The sequence below is a fragment of the Motacilla alba genome, chromosome 4 (assembly GCF_015832195.1).
Source record: "Motacilla alba alba isolate MOTALB_02 chromosome 4, Motacilla_alba_V1.0_pri, whole genome shotgun sequence".
Classification (NCBI taxonomy): domain Eukaryota; kingdom Metazoa; phylum Chordata; class Aves; order Passeriformes; family Motacillidae; genus Motacilla; species Motacilla alba.
The window spans coordinates 69,635,449-69,651,535 of record NC_052019.1 but is presented as its reverse complement, the minus strand read 5'-3'; the positions used below and the strand labels follow the sequence as shown (position 1 = coordinate 69,651,535).

The following is a 16,087-nucleotide window of genomic DNA, read 5'->3' as shown; positions in this document are numbered from 1 at the left end:
CTTGTGTTGCTTGTCCCTTGGGAGTTTCATGTCTCGGTCTCTGGTGAATTCTCCTGCTCTGACCCAGCCCATGTGGGGCCCAGAGGATCAGCTGGGGAAATTCCTGTTCTCCTGCTGCAGCCGCTGGCCTGTGCTGCGCTGATATCCCCGGCAGGGGCTGCGGGCAGAGCGGGGCCGTGCTGAGCCCGGGAGCTCTCGTGGTGCGGGATGAGGGCTCCCGTCTCTGGGGCCCTGAGCGGCCTTTGGGCCCGTGGCAGGGGAGCCCCCTGAGCTCGGGCCGTGGCCTTGGCTCTGCTCCGCTCCCCTGCGGCTCCCCGGGCGCGGCTGCGCTTTGATGGGCCCTGAGGGGCCGCACGGACACGCGGCGCCGTTCGGGATGAGGGGGACGGGCTGACATCTTGGGGAAGGGCGGGGAAAGGTGAGGGTGTTGGTCTGCCATTGTGGGTAAGGGCATGCGAGGGAAACGGTCTGCTGCTGTGTGTGAGGTGTGGGGTCACTCTGCCATTTTGTGTGGGCCTGTGGGGGTTACTCCGCCATTTTGTGTGGGACTGTGGGACGCTCCGCCATTTTGTGTCAGGCTGTGCACTCACTCTGCCATTTTGTGTCGGGCTGTAGGACACTCTGCTGTTTTGTGTTGGGCTGGGGACGCTCCATCATTTTGTGTGAGTCTGTGCACTCACTCTGCCGTTTTGTGTGAGGCTGTGGGATCAGACTGCCGTTTTGTGCAAGTTTGTGCAGTCACTCCGCCATTTTGTGTGAGGCTGTGGGGTCACTCTGCCGTTTTGTGTGAGGACATGCATTCCATTTGTGTGTGTGGACAGAGGCTGACTGAGGCTCAGGCAGTGGGGGTGCAGCAGTGACATCCCCCATGTGCAGATCTCACCCTGTTCTCCCACACTTCCCACCTGGTTGTTTTGAGCCACTCCATCATCCCTGCAGTCTCCTACGGCGACAAAAAGGAAGTATTAGCTATTCTGTGTTTAATATGCAAAACAATTAAAATAGTATGTGCCATATGGTCCTGCTTTCCTTATGAGAAATTATGTGGTGAACTGAGGAGGAAGCCAGAGCTTGCTGATTTTTTAAGATGAGATGATCAGATTTTCATTTTTCCTAATCCCAAACTTCAGTACAAGGCAAATGTCCTGAAATAAATGCCTTTTAAGATGTTGAGGAGGTCACGTTTGTTATTCACAAAGGTTTCTGAGCCTCAGCCGAGGTCCCTGCAGTGATGCCAGCATGTCCATCTCGAGCTGTGCATCCTCTGTGGAAAAACCTGGGATGAAAATGTGCTGTGCGCGTGTTTTCCAAGGGTTCTGTCTCTGATTGTGTTTCCTTATGAGGTGGGTCACTTATGGCTTCTCATCTGGATTATATATCCTTAAAAGCAGCCATTTATTTATCAACTGATCAAAGTGCAAGGCTTCTCTTTCATAGACAAATAGTGTTTTATTTGGTGCTAGGTGATTATTAACACCTAGAATAGCATTCTTTAAAGGACCAGTATTTTCTGACTGAAAAACTTTCCCATTAAATGCACTTTGAAGAAAGAACCACACAAGGACTGGGTTTATTACTCAACAGATGCTTATCACATTGCTTAATGCTCTATTTCATGGTCCATATTCATCATCCTTTTTGATTCTTAAATCTACACCCAATTCTTTTTGAACATCTGGTGTTCTTTCTCCTCCGTGTTTGTAAGGGAATAATTTGTTTGGGTGAAGTTCTTGTAATGCTCTTAATCCCCGAGGGTGCTTGGATCACAGGCAGGAGAGCAGGACTTGTGCGATTAAATGGAAAGAGGTTTGCAAGATCGTTTCATTTTTTGATAAATAGAAATTTGTTCCTTCAATGACTTCATCTGTTGGCAGCCTTTGACGTCAATCTGCTGATGCTGAGACCTGTCCTTGCTCAGGAAGTTGTTCTGTGAACCATTGATCTGTACACAGATGTCAGGGTAAATTAAAAAAAAAACAAACAAAAGAAGCAAACAAACATAGATTTCTTTAGAGTGTGCATCAAACTGAGGAATATAGTTTATTGCAAATTTAAAAACTGTTCAGCATATTTTGCATTAGGAGTTTGCCATGTGCCACAGCATATTGATCTGATTTTTGGTGAGCATGTGGGAGTGTGGGCATAATGTCATCTGAGGAGCTCCTGCAGCAGCACTGGAAATACAGCTTCCATTCTTGGCATCTCAGTAGAAGACTTTAAAATCTTTTCTTCTTTTGAAGTTGTAGGTATTTTCTGGTCCTTTTGAATTATGTTAATTTTTAACTTTTTCTTGCTGTCGTATTTGATGAAGAATCAGAAGTCTGGGAACAGTGAAGTCTTTCTACCACTTTTTGTCTTGCTGGTGCCTTGGCAGCCTGAGATACACAGAGACCTCCCTAGATTTTCCCAAGAGATTGCCATTCCTCAGGCAAAGGGTGAAATAGTAGTTGACATCTTTAATAAGAAAATGGAGCCGGGCAACAGAATGAGTAAATTTAAACAGCCATTAATTTGATTCTGGATTTGATCCTTAAAAATAGTCTAGACATGATGTCGTGGTTTGAGAGGAAATGAGTTTTTGGGAGGTGGTAATGGTCAAACCAATAAGTGCCCAGATGTGGATATTGGCACCTGGTTTGACCATTGAGGATATGGATCCGCCTCTGAGAACACAGGGGGTTAAAAGCGAGAGCTCCCAACGGGAACGTTCTCTTGGTTCCGGTGGATGGAAGAGTTCAGACCTCCCCTGCCCAGCTTCGGGCTGGGTGGGGGAGGGGAAGGCCACGCGGCCGAAGGAGGTAGGCCGGAGCCATGGGCCGGAGACGGGAGGCGATGGCTTGGATAAGAGTGAGTTCCCCACAGAGACGGAGGGGTGGAGGAACTCAGAGAAGCAGCGGGCAGCCCCCCCTCCTCGAGAGAGAGAGAGAGAGAGTGAGAGAGAGGTGCCAGTGCTATCTTGGACGTGATAGCACCGGCCGGGCCGAGGCAATGGGAACCGTGCCCAGTGAAGAGTGCGGAACTGGTGTGGGAGTTCGTAATGAGCAGAGACTGTGATTTTAACCCTTCTGCGGAAGGTGGAAACCTTGCAAATGTTGATCCTCCGGGAGCTGAGAGAGAGGAGAGAGACGGATAAGAAGGAATGCGCAAGTGTGATGCAGAGGGGTGCAAGTGAAGAAAGACTGGGAGAAGCTGAGAGAATCCTAGGTGGAGGAGATGATGGAGTGGCTTTTGGCTGGACTTTTCTTGTATTAGCCATGGATAGAACCTCTCCTGTAATACAGAGACTGCATTTTAGGGGGAGGCTGCGCCAAAGGAGTGATGTGTGCGGAGACGACAGGTGATGAAGAGATGGTGAGACCCCTCGGCCCCAGGGGGTGAAATATTGGGGGGGACTGGTGTCCCAAAAATGAGGTGAGAGAGACTGTCGTTCTCTTGTGGAACTGGGCAAGGCGTCCTTGAAAGGGGAAACCCTAAGAGCAGCTCTGGTCCATGTGCAGTGGTGAGAGCACTGAACATGGAAGGAAGAAGTCACGACGTGTAGTTGCTGAGTGACGGGGATTTACCTGTGGTGGCACAAGGAGGGCTCCTTCTCTCCTTAATGAAATGAGAAGTGATTATCTGAAGGGTGGAGATGGACTGAGTTGATTATCTGAAGGGTGATGGACTGGATTAAGATCTAAGGTTCTGTAATATTCTGTAAGAATTGAGTGGGGGGAGGAGAAATGTTTGAAAGGTTTTTCCATTCTGCTCTGTGTGTTAATCTTATAATTGTGTAATAATAAAGTTTTTTTTCTTTTGTTGCAAGTGGAGGCCTGCTTTGCTCTGTCTCTGATCACATCTCACAGCAGACACCAGGGAAGATGGGTTTTCATGGGGGCACTGGCATTGGGCCAGCGTCAAACCATGACATTTTTTGGTTCCCTGACCGGGAAACCGAATTTTGGGTCAGAGATGAGATGAGACTGTGAGATGGGATCAAAGAGAGATAAGAGCAAAGCATGTAGTAGGTTAAAGTAGATTGGTAACAGAATTCTAAGAATAGAGATGTAGTGTAAGTTATGGTTTTGGTAGGAGTGTGTTTAATGTTGTTTTAATAGAATTTTAATGTGTTCTCAGAGGCGAAGGGTGGAATGTCGTGGTTTGAGAGGAAATGAGTTTTTGGGAGGTGGTAATGGTCAAACCAATAAGTGCCCAGATGTGGATATTGGCACCTGGTTTGACCATTGAGGATATGGATCCGCCTCTGAGAACACAGGGGGTTAAAAGCGAGAGCTCCCAACGGGAACGTTCTCTTGGTTCCGGTGGATGGAAGAGTTCAGACCTCCCCTGCCCAGCTTCGGGCTGGGTGGGGGAGGGGAAGGCCACGCGGCCGAAGGAGGTAGGCCGGAGCCATGGGCCGGAGACGGGAGGCGATGGCTTGGATAAGAGTGAGTTCCCCACAGAGACGGAGGGGTGGAGGAACTCAGAGAAGCAGCGGGCAGCCCCCCCTCCTCGAGAGAGAGAGAGAGAGAGTGAGAGAGAGGTGCCAGTGCTATCTTGGACGTGATAGCACCGGCCGGGCCGAGGCAATGGGAACCGTGCCCAGTGAAGAGTGCGGAACTGGTGTGGGAGTTCGTAATGAGCAGAGACTGTGATTTTAACCCTTCTGCGGAAGGTGGAAACCTTGCAAATGTTGATCCTCCGGGAGCTGAGAGAGAGGAGAGAGACGGATAAGAAGGAATGCGCAAGTGTGATGCAGAGGGGTGCAAGTGAAGAAAGACTGGGAGAAGCTGAGAGAATCCTAGGTGGAGGAGATGATGGAGTGGCTTTTGGCTGGACTTTTCTTGTATTAGCCATGGATAGAACCTCTCCTGTAATACAGAGACTGCATTTTAGGGGGAGGCTGCGCCAAAGGAGTGATGTGTGCGGAGACGACAGGTGATGAAGAGATGGTGAGACCCCTCGGCCCCAGGGGGTGAAATATTGGGGGGGACTGGTGTCCCAAAAATGAGGTGAGAGAGACTGTCGTTCTCTTGTGGAACTGGGCAAGGCGTCCTTGAAAGGGGAAACCCTAAGAGCAGCTCTGGTCCATGTGCAGTGGTGAGAGCACTGAACATGGAAGGAAGAAGTCACGACGTGTAGTTGCTGAGTGACGGGGATTTACCTGTGGTGGCACAAGGAGGGCTCCTTCTCTCCTTAATGAAATGAGAAGTGATTATCTGAAGGGTGGAGATGGACTGAGTTGATTATCTGAAGGGTGATGGACTGGATTAAGATCTAAGGTTCTGTAATATTCTGTAAGAATTGAGTGGGGGGAGGAGAAATGTTTGAAAGGTTTTTCCATTCTGCTCTGTGTGTTAATCTTATAATTGTGTAATAATAAAGTTTTTTTTCTTTTGTTGCAAGTGGAGGCCTGCTTTGCTCTGTCTCTGATCACATCTCACAGCAGACACCAGGGAAGATGGGTTTTCATGGGGGCACTGGCATTGGGCCAGCGTCAAACCATGACACATGAGTTGGTATTGGAAGAACTGCCATGATTACAGAGTTAATCCTTGCCTGGAATCAGGTATTTGAGTTGCTTACGATCAGCCAGCACAAGTTCAGAGCTGCACAGCTAACATTGCCATAAATAATTGGCAATTGAGAAGTGACTAAAGCAGCTAAATGGGAGATGCACTGGTTTATGAAACAATTTCAGGGTACAGTTGTTTTTTCCTCTGCAGAGAAAGGGTAATCTTTTTCTGATGTAAAATAAGACTCGGCTTTAAAGTATTTTTAATTTTTTCTGGGTTGATGTTTTTATTTGTTTCTGAAGTGGGTTGACTTTAATAATTGCTTATTGATTGTTCCTAAGCAGTGGCTCATATGCAATGTTCATCTTGTCTGATGGTTTGTTTTTTCTGCCTTGTTAGATGACTATGGATTTATTCCAAATCTTCTCCACTCTCGAGCTACCTGAACAAATTTGGCTCGTGTGTAAATTTTGTCTGTGTATCCGTATAAAATATCTGCAAGAACTAATGCAAGCAGCATTTATTCAGGTTGTTTGGCATTTGAGTTTTCCCTGGTTAAACATCATCAGGGTTAAGTGGGTTTCAAGTGTCCATGTAGGCTTCATCTGTGTGGCACAGGCCATTTGCCCAAGAAATTGTGGTTTCAAATGGGAAAATGTATCAGCAGTTTGTGAATATTTCTGTGTTCTTTTTGTGCTGCTGCTGCCTCTCAGCTGATCTGTGCCTGAAACAGGGAGGATGGTGCAGCTTTTCCTCCCAGCTGCAGTAAAATAATGTAGTGTTTGCAGAAGGTGTGTGTGGCAGACATTGTGCTTTTTCTCAGTATTGCTGTTGGAAAATCTACTCCTTGTGAATGCAGAGAAAAGTCTGGAAGTGCTGGAGCTGGTTCAGAGAGGCAGAAGGGAATTTCTCCTCCCCAGGATGAGTTCTGGAGGTCCAGCTGCTAACCCTGGGTAGATGGAATTGCCAGAATGTGCAAATGTCATTGAGGGATTTTATTTCCTTCCAGGATAGGGCTGTAACCCTGTGGTGAGGAGTCAATGAATTACACGCCTTTTTTGTGTGTAATTGGGTACCAGGAGTCTGCAGGACAGAGAACAAGGCTGAGACAGGAGTCACGTGTGGAGCGAGGGATGTCTGAACGATGGCCTCAGTGCCAGCTGGACACAGTCATCCCCTCATTTCTGTGCTTCTCGTCTCTGCACTGTCACACAAGATTGCAGCAGAGTTCTGGAAGCAGCCAGGATTTGGAACCCCGGCCACTGGATGCTGTGTAACTCCCTGCATTTGGCTTTTAACTGGTGCCAGCCGAGTGAGTGTCTGACCATGTTTCTGAATGAAAAATGGAGCCATGACGTGGCACACTGCCAAAAGATCACTGAGGGGCAGCATTTACACCACTGAGCAACTTCACTGAATTACAGTTTTTAATTCTGTTGACGATTACTCTGCATTTTTAATCTCTGATGTCCTTGCTCTAATCCTTTTGTTCCTAAGTTGTCACTGAACATTACATTTTAGTAATAACAGAGCAACCAACAGCTAACATCTCTTTTCATTACTGAGATTTGCTTAGCCATTGCCTGTCCAGCTCTTGTGGGTTTTTCGGGTCAGTTTGGAGCAATACAGGGAGCCTTGCTTTGGTCTCTTCTGCCTTTTTATTGTTTGTGAGCAAGTCTGTGAAGAGAAAAAGTAGGCAATGTGGGGGTTTTGCAGCAGGAATTAATTTCCATGTACTTGTAAAGTAAGGACTTGAGTCAGAAGTTTGGTTCCGGGGCCCAGCGCTGCAGTGGCAGCATTTTGGGGTTTCTCACACCAAGTGTTCTTCTCCCTTTTGGTCTCTACTGAAGCCCAGGTGCTGCTCCTGCTCCAAGGGCGGCTTCCTGGCCTCCTCACAGCCCTGTGACCTGCCCGGCTGGCAGGCAGGGGCTGGCACTGCCCTGGGCTCTGCCTGGCCCTGCCTGGCAGCTGCTCTGCCTGAAGCTGCCTTTGCAGGCACTGCTCTCTGTGCAGGGGTCGAGCAGAAGGAGCAATCTGGAGGGCCCTGGCGCTGCCAGCACAGGGGGAATTTTAGATTGAGCTTGTGACTCTTTTCTCTGGCGTGGCCTTTGGGCGCAGATGATCTTGGTGCTGCTTAAGTGTTCCATGTTCCTCTGGATGCAAATGATGAAACTCCTATAATTCTGAGAATATTTGCTCTGCTCACAACACTGGACTCTGTTTTTCCTTCCTTTCCTCCATTCTTTTAGGTGAAAATTTGTAGCCAAATTGGGGTATGTCATTCAATACAGAATCTTGAGAAATGTCACACAATTTAAACAAAGTATTTCCGTGAGCTAAAGGTACCTAAATTTAACCAAAATAGGTGGGTGAGGGATCTGCCGGGATGCTCTGTATCAGATCCAGCTTGGCCTGCTCTAAAACAGGAATCATCAAGGTGAAAAACAAGACTCTTGAGGCATTGGGAAATGAAATCTGACAGACTGAGGCTAAAAATTTTTAATGTTTACAAAAACATGGAAATTTATAGAATGTTCTTTCAGATGGCACAGTACAAATAGTTTAGAAGCCATAACAAATTTTCTCTCCAATGAGTTTCAAATATTCAAGTCCTATGTTAGCATTTTTATCCTTCCATGTAAAATTGCATCCCAAAGTGTCACCCTGGTGAGACATTTGAGAAACTTGGCTTTTTATTTCTTTTTATGAGGTGATACCTGACAGTAGAGTCTCATGGAACAGTTCTAAACTAATTCCTGATACTGTTTGCCAGAATTATTCATTTGCTGTGTTGCTGCCATGATTTTGGGGCAAAGGTGATAATGCTTAGCTGTATTTCTAGCAGTTCTTAAAAATAACTGGATTAGAAATCTTCCACTGAGAACCTACTTATTATTCGTAACGGTTCAAGACTTCTGTGAGTGTTTTAATCAAGCAGCAAATGATGTTTATCTCAGACTGCTTTCTTTCCCGGGTTTTGAATTGCAATTTTGGAAGCCCTTGAGCAGGAGCCTTTTCATTTGGCACAACAAACTCTGGTGGCATTTTGCCTTTCTCGTTCCTCACGGGAGGAAATAAACCCCAGCCCTTACCGCTGGAGGCTTAGACACTGCTGAGTGAATAAATACCCAGAGTCAGCACATCAGTGACCTACTGCCCCAGAGTTACCCAGCACACCTGCAGAACGTCTCCTCCACATCCCCCCGGTGGATGGCTGCTGCTGTTTGTCCGGCTGCCGGCGGACCTCCAGCCCTTAGCCAGGCAAGCAGCGGCTGTGTGTTTTCCTTGGAGCTGCCGTGCCCGCGCTGTGCCGCCCCTGCCCGCTCCGCAGAGCTGTCACATCCTTCATGGGGACGGGAGCCGTGCTCTGGCCAGCCAGCCTGACCGGAGCTGTGCTGGGACATAAAACACGGAGAGCCACCGGTGGCTGCAGGGGCAGCGAGTCCGATCCGATCGGGGCTCCGGTGACACGCAGCGGCTCACGGATGCCGTTTGTCCTTCCTCCCCGGCGCTCCTGGAACGATCCCGCGGAGAGGAGGCGCGGCCGGAGCCCGCGAACGCGGCGGCACCTTCCTTGCTCAGGGGAGGAGCAGGGAGATGCCGGGAGAGCAGGGTCACTATTAGCTTGAAAATGAAAAGAACAGCAAAGGCAGCAACCAGGAATTCCTGCCTTCTGAAATGGGGGAAAAGTTTTCAGTGGGAGAGTGATTTTCTCCTTAAGAATTGTTACTGACTCTCAGCTAATCAAAACTCCACAGTTTCAATCCTCAAAACTCTGTTGTTAAACAGAGGGCCTTTTTTCCCAAAAATATTCTTAAACAAATCTTCCGTGAGTTGCCAAGCAACGGGGCTTGGACAAAAAGGCCAGAGCTCTGTTCCTGTAGCTCCTGTAGCTCTGGGAGAGTGCTGGAGTGTAAGATCTCCCCCATTCCCATAGCTGTGGGCCAGGGTGGTGTCTGTCAGGCAGATTTGGTGCTGTGTACAGAGAATTCAGCTGGTTAAAGGATTTTACAGAGATGGCAAACATTAAATCTTCTGTCAGTGTCAGCAGGATAACAAAAATATCTCCATGTGAAAATGGCAAGGGTTTTAAATTTTCCCTCTCAAGCATCCCTCTGGAATAAGTGTTTGAGATTTTGTTTTCTGCCTTTTAGTTTTTAAGTGTGTCAGTGTATAAACATTGCTGAAAGGCTTCGTTAGGAAGCTGTGAATACTGGGAGAGGAGCAGGGTGGGAAAGGGGCTCTTTTCCTCTTTTCCTGGTTTCTTTTTTTCCAGAAATAATCTCTCTCTCTTCACACCAAAGTATCTTTGGGATCACTATTGAATAGTTGCCATCTCTGGTAGTGGACTTCCATGAAAAGGTGATGGTTTCAGAGAAGTTTAGGATTTTCATAATGATATAAAATATTTTAAACCATTGCAAAAATATATCACGCATTAATATACTTTTATTCATCATTTATGGTAAAAACGGACATTGCTTTTTAGATTCCTGTGTTTTAGAACAGCTTAGAAATGAAATGTATACAATGAGGTCTTTGGGGGTTTTTTTTGAATGTTTTTCATGGAATTTTTTTCCCTAGAAAACACTTGTACCCCAATAGCTGGGCTTACAGGTAACTGTTTGGAAATGCCAAAAGGATTGCTCCCCAGACCTGGCAGCTCTGAACTGGGGGAAGAGCTCTGGCAGGGGAGGGAATGAGCCAAGGTCTGTGCTCTTTGTCAGTGTCATGGGTGTTTGTTGTTTGGTGAGTTTCTCCTGGAAGCACTATGGGACAATGCCTAGTGCTGATGGGTCAGAGCTGCTTTGAGAAATAGGGGTACATGAGTGCAAAGATGTTTGTGCTGGGAAAACACGTGATATTTGGGATACCAGCAGCTTGGTGTTGCCTCCCTAAGAGCTCTGCTCGGTCTGTCCTGTTGGCAGTCATTCTGTCCTGCTTCCATTAGGTCCTTGCAAGGATCATGCTTAAAAGTTAAGGGGACAAGCAGAGTTAGGTGAAGGAAGAGCAGAAACCAGCATCACCAGTAGAATGTAGATGTTCAATTCATCTTCCAGTGACTGCTGGTGGACAAACAACCTTAATTCTTCAAAAACCAAGTGACACCTGTTCTTAAGGTTTTGGGTTTTTTGATAAATAATGACACTGGATATTTTCAGCAGACTATTGGAGCTTTTGAAGCCTTGTGACAGGCATTTTAATGATCACTTACCATCCAGTGCCTTGAATGTTTTTAAGCTTGTTCAATGCATTAAAGCAGCAACTGTGTTAATAAATTCTTGTCAGTGATTGATGTTAAATGACATGTAGCAAAGAGTCCATCTGTCTCTGTTCTGTCATCCCATGCCTTCTCACATGTTTCCATTGCAGTGTGTAATAAATAGTCTGATCATTTTGAGTGACATTTGGGATCTTTATTGGACAAGACATTTCAAGTGCATCTGTCTTCTGAGTGGTTTATAGCTGACAGCTCTAACCACAGCTATTACCTTCCAAAAGGCTGCATTCAGAGTGTTCTCCATGTTCCCCTTCCTGATTTTCTCTGTTTTTCAGAGTGCCTGTTGATGACATTTCTTGATTGTGTATTTTTAACTCCAGACACTGTTCTATGGTGATGGTGATGATTTTATCACTGTTTTGCTGAGTCCAGCTGTATCTGCCTCTCACTCCAGAGCTAATCCTGGTCTCGTCTGATCCTGTCGCTGTCCAGCTTTAGCTTTATCACTTCTGCCCCTTCCTGTCTCTGTGGGTGTGGCTCCCTCAGTGCTGGATTGTACAGCCTGTGGGATGCACAAAGACCCTGGAAGCCCAGAGCAGGACAGCTCAAACTGCTGACTCAGCAGTGGGGTTGGCTGTGTCTGATCCTGAGCTGCACTGAGAGCCACACCAGGCTCCAGCCGCTCTTACTCAGCTTGCTGGGAAATTCCTGTGTAATTGTTGTCCAGTCTGATGGCTGAGCTACAAAGGTGGCAGGAGGTTGTTCCTTCTTATCCATTCAGTTCACGTTAGGCCAGAGGCTGAAGCCAGAACCTCTCCTTCCCTCAGTTACCCCGCTTGCCGTCCCACTCCCGGATTTAACTCTGCTGATTTCAGTCACCCAAATTTTGGGTGGCCGCAACAGTTGCCCTTGGTTTATGTCCTCATTCCCTGGTGCTGGGAGGTGGCACTTGGGAGGAGTCCCATTGCTGAGATGAGCCTGACTCAGAGAACAGTTTAAATTGACGCCAATCCTCCCTCGTGTGCAGAGCCAGCTCCGATGCTGCTGCCGAGCGTGTCTGGGCTCGCTGCTCTCCCTGCAGGAGCAGAGCAGCGGCCTGGGCACAGCAGAGCCGGGAAACGCCTCCGGCTGCGGAGCCTGGAACCGCAGCTCTGTGCCTGCCGCTGCTGCCGGGGCTCTGCCGTGTGAGCCAGGGCGTGCTGAGCTACGAGCTGATGGCAGCAGGGACAGGGAATCTCTTGAGATCCCAGGAATGCCACGATAAATAACACAGCACCTGAGCATCTTCCTGGAGCATCCAGGCCTCCTTCCTTTCTTTCTTAACTTTAGTTTGAAAGTTTCTTGGGGTACAACTGAACTTGCTTTAGACAGTAAGCAAATTTTGCACTCGAGGTGAGCAGTAACCATTGAAAAGACAGCCAAGACAAATCAAACTTTAATTAAATTTTATTTTATTTTATATATGTGGAAGTAAAGATAGAGTCCTTACCTGTTTCCTTTTTTACACCAGCACATTTAGTCCACAAGTACAGCACAGTTATTGCTGGTGACTAAACTGTATTGTGATGTATTGTGTTGTGAGCTTGTACTTCTCTACTTTCAATATCAATATTTCATTACTGCAACACTTTGTGTCCAACTCTTGTGGAGAGTGCAGCATCAGAGGTATTGAATTTTCCAGGCAGACAGGTTCCATTCACACAGGAGTTCTAATGGCATGTTTCCTTGTTCCAGAGGAGCCCTGCGCTGGAGGATTGGGTGGCTCAAGGGCCCAGCAGAGCTTTCCAGCTGATCCCAGCTCTGCGGGTGAGTCGCTGCCTCAGCTGGGCAGAGCTGTGGCTGCAGGTCAGTGTGAGCAAACCTGACATGTCCTGGCCTCTCCCCTCACACACAGCTGTGTCTCATGCACACGGGGGTGGGTGTACAGGGACTTGCATGGCACCACAGCATTTTGTAGCTGTTGTTGTCCTAAAACCTGAACCATTTTCAGTCACAACGATGCATTTCCTTAAAAATGCAGCCATGGACCATTGGGATTTCTTAGAGTGGCTCACCACTTTATGGAATAAACACGTCAGCAGAATTGTCAGGCTCCTACTGTAAGAGCCTTTGAATACCTTAAGTGTAAGCAGGGACCTCTGTGGGGTTGTGGAAGCATTAGAAGAAACATCAGGCCAGAATGTCTGTGGCCCACCTCAAACAGCATGACACAAAGTGCTGTGAGTGTTCAGCTTTATCCCAACGTGTCCCTGTTACCCTCTCCCTCCAAACACAAGTCACATGGTAAGAAAGCAAAATATATGTCTAATGAAATAAAATATAAAATAGGGCTGAGTCAAGTTGCATTTTCAATCCCAGGAGCTCTGGTGCAAGGTCACATCCTTTACTCAGTTTTAGCCATAAATCTCCAGATCAATAGCAGAGGTTGGAGCCGATAAGAAATATTTAAGCTTTGGCAAACCCCTCTGTCTGGATTGTACAGACCTTGAAAACACCAAGTCCCAGCTCTGTGTGTTTGCAGTCACATGTGCCTGCAGGTTTTACCCATGGAAGAAACAGAAATGATGTTTAGGTTAGGCAAAATGTAAAAGATGGAATGAATGTGTATGCCAAAATACTCTGATCCTTAAAATTCTCTCTTTATTTGTGTGTCCATATATATATATATATATATATATATATATATATATATATATATATATATATACATATATATATATACAATGGTGTTTTTTAAACAAAAGTTTCTCTACTTGAATTTTAAAGCACATACAAAAAAAATAAGGATGGTTGTCATAGGAGAATTGAGGGTGACATGGCTGTGGGATTGCAGGGGTCCAGGATGAGGGAAGAGACGAGAATCTTGACTCCATGTTTCAGAAGGCTGGTTTATTATACTGTGATATACATTGTATTAAAAATGCTATATTAAAACTATACTAAAAGAGAGAATATACTAATAGAGAGAAGGGATTCATCAGAAGGCTGGAGAGGAATAGAAAGTAATAAATAATAAAATCTTGTGACTGTCAGAGAGTCTGACCCAGCTGTATCCTTGACTGGTTATTAAGTAGAAACACCTGCCATGGACCAATCAAGGAAGCACCTCTTGCATTCCCCAGCAGCAGGTAGTTACTGTTTCCATTTCTTTCCTGAGGCTCCTCAGCTTCTCAGGAGAAGAAAATCCTAGCAAAGGATTTTCATAAAATATGTCCGTGACGCATGATATTGGAGAATGCAGGTAAAAATATTTCTTTTGGTGCTGTTCAGTGCTCCTCAGAGGTGTTTTATCTCTTAGGCTGCTAAATTCAAAACTTAAGGCATTTTAATTGAGGATGACTCAGAGAGAGTTGTTTTAGTTATTATTTTCTATTACACTGAAGGAAAAGATAAGGCTTAGTACTTTTTTCCTTGTTTTCTTTGTGTTTTGTTTCACAAGCATTCACAAGCGTCTCTCACCTTTTATATCTTTGAGACTCTGGGCCTGAGGAATTCACTTTGGCATCTTTGGTGAGAGCATTTTCAGGCCAATAAAGCCTCACTGAGTTGAACTGGAGAGCACCTTCTGGTGAGGCACGAGCAAGAAAAGCCTCTCCTCAGGGCTCAGTGTCCCAAGGAGGAAAGCAGTAAGGACTCTGGCTCTCACCTGTCATATCCAAGCAGACAGGACTCTCTCTGGGCACAGATGCCTGTTTAATGGCTTTGGCAGTGCCACTGACTCAGGTGCAAAGGGGGCAGGAATGTGGGACTGCTGTCACTGCAAAGCCCTGGCGGCACCGTGTAAAACGCGCAGTTACCCGTGTGCGCCGCGGGTGGCACCGCATGAGTGTGGGCAGCAGCAGGAGCCACCACTGCCTCTCACACATCCCATTAGCTGTGAACGTGGGAAGCAATTAACTGATTCAGTGGGAAAGCTAAAAAATCATCTTCTGCAAGCAACTCATTGCTTGGGAGCTCAGAACAAGAGAGGTCACGAGAGCATTCCCTCATTGACCTCCACCCCTCGGCAGGGCAGCATCTTCAGAGTCTCTCAGGGCTCTACTGAGCAGCATTGTGCGAGGCCCTGAGAGAGAGCCGATGGACTGAAAAAGAAACAGAATTAGGGAAAATGTTCATGCTTAGAACCAATTGGCCATCAGGAGAAACTCATTTTAGCCAATTGTTTGGGAAAAAAGCCCCTCTTCTAAAAATCAGTTACAAATCAGGCTGAGCTGTCTTTGCCTATGATCACACAGGTATCTAAAGGGAAAAAGCCAGAGCACATCAAATGCAATTTGCAACATATCCTGGGCACGGCTTGTTCTGCCATCCAGTGCAATCAATGAAAGCCTTTCAAAGCTGTAATGGCTCGGGACTGAGGCCTCAAAGGGAACAGCGCTCTCCTGATGATGCAGTTGTGCACTGTCTCTCCAAGCCTGGCAGATATTTAGAGGTGAAACAGAAAAAGGTACCAAACAACTGATTTGCAAAAGGTTAGAACAGCAGAAATCAACTTGGAAAGCTTTCTTTAGATGGTTATTTGATCATGGAAGATCAATTTGAAAATATGTATTTGTCAAGTCTAAAAACTATGTTTGTGGTAAGTCTGTTATGCCTTGAGTAGTGCAGGGCTTTGTGGAGGTGGATTAGAATCCATACTTAAAGGAATTCAGGGACAGAAACCCATCTCTTTGCCTTACAAAATTCTTGGGAACATTTATATTGGATAAAAAGCACCCTATTTTTCTAACTCATGTTTCAACTTTTGACCTAAGTACTTGATGCAATCTCAGAACTCTCTCAAGTAAATAAGAATAATTTAAAAGTGGATAATGCCCTGTTTACTTAAAATTTCTCAAGAGGGATATGGACATGTTTGTGAAATATTCTTTCCCATTATCTACAATTTCAGCTTTTTCTGTCATGTCCGGAGTTAAACAACTTGAGCACTCTCAAAACTGACATATTGATTAAGTTAATATAAACAAAGATTATTTGGAAATAGGTTTTTTACATGGAGTTTTGTGACTGCTTTCAAAGATAAGAATGGCAATTTATTTTTAGCCTTTTTATATAAGAAGAAGGGAAAAAAAAACCCCAATATGTAGGGTTATTTTCCTTCAGGAGAACATGCAGGTCAGTGAGTCAGGGACCAGCCCAGTGCTGAGCTGTTGGTGCAGAGTCCAGAATGGCAGGGCTTCAGCCGTGCCTGGTGAAGGACAAGGAGCTGTGAATAAAGAAACACTCCCACAGCCTCTATGGAACGTCTCTTTTCAGTGCTAAGCCCCTGTGTGATAGAAGCTCATGAGGAATTTCAGCCATGGCTTAGCTGCAGGTCTGTTCTTGTTCCTGCACTCGAGGCTCATGGGAAGCAGTCACTGAGGAGAGAAGC

General features: G+C 46.2%; 1 long non-coding RNA gene across 2 annotated transcripts in view; it reads left to right on the top strand.

The window, feature by feature from the left end:
* LOC119700494 overlaps positions 1-16,087 on the top strand; it is a 123,141-nt gene that overhangs the window by 90,907 nt on the left and 16,147 nt on the right. For both annotated transcript variants that reach the window (XR_005256789.1, XR_005256788.1), the window contains exon 2: positions 12,451-12,561. This is a non-coding gene — a long non-coding RNA (uncharacterized LOC119700494). The remainder of the gene's footprint in view (positions 1-12,450; positions 12,562-16,087) is intronic.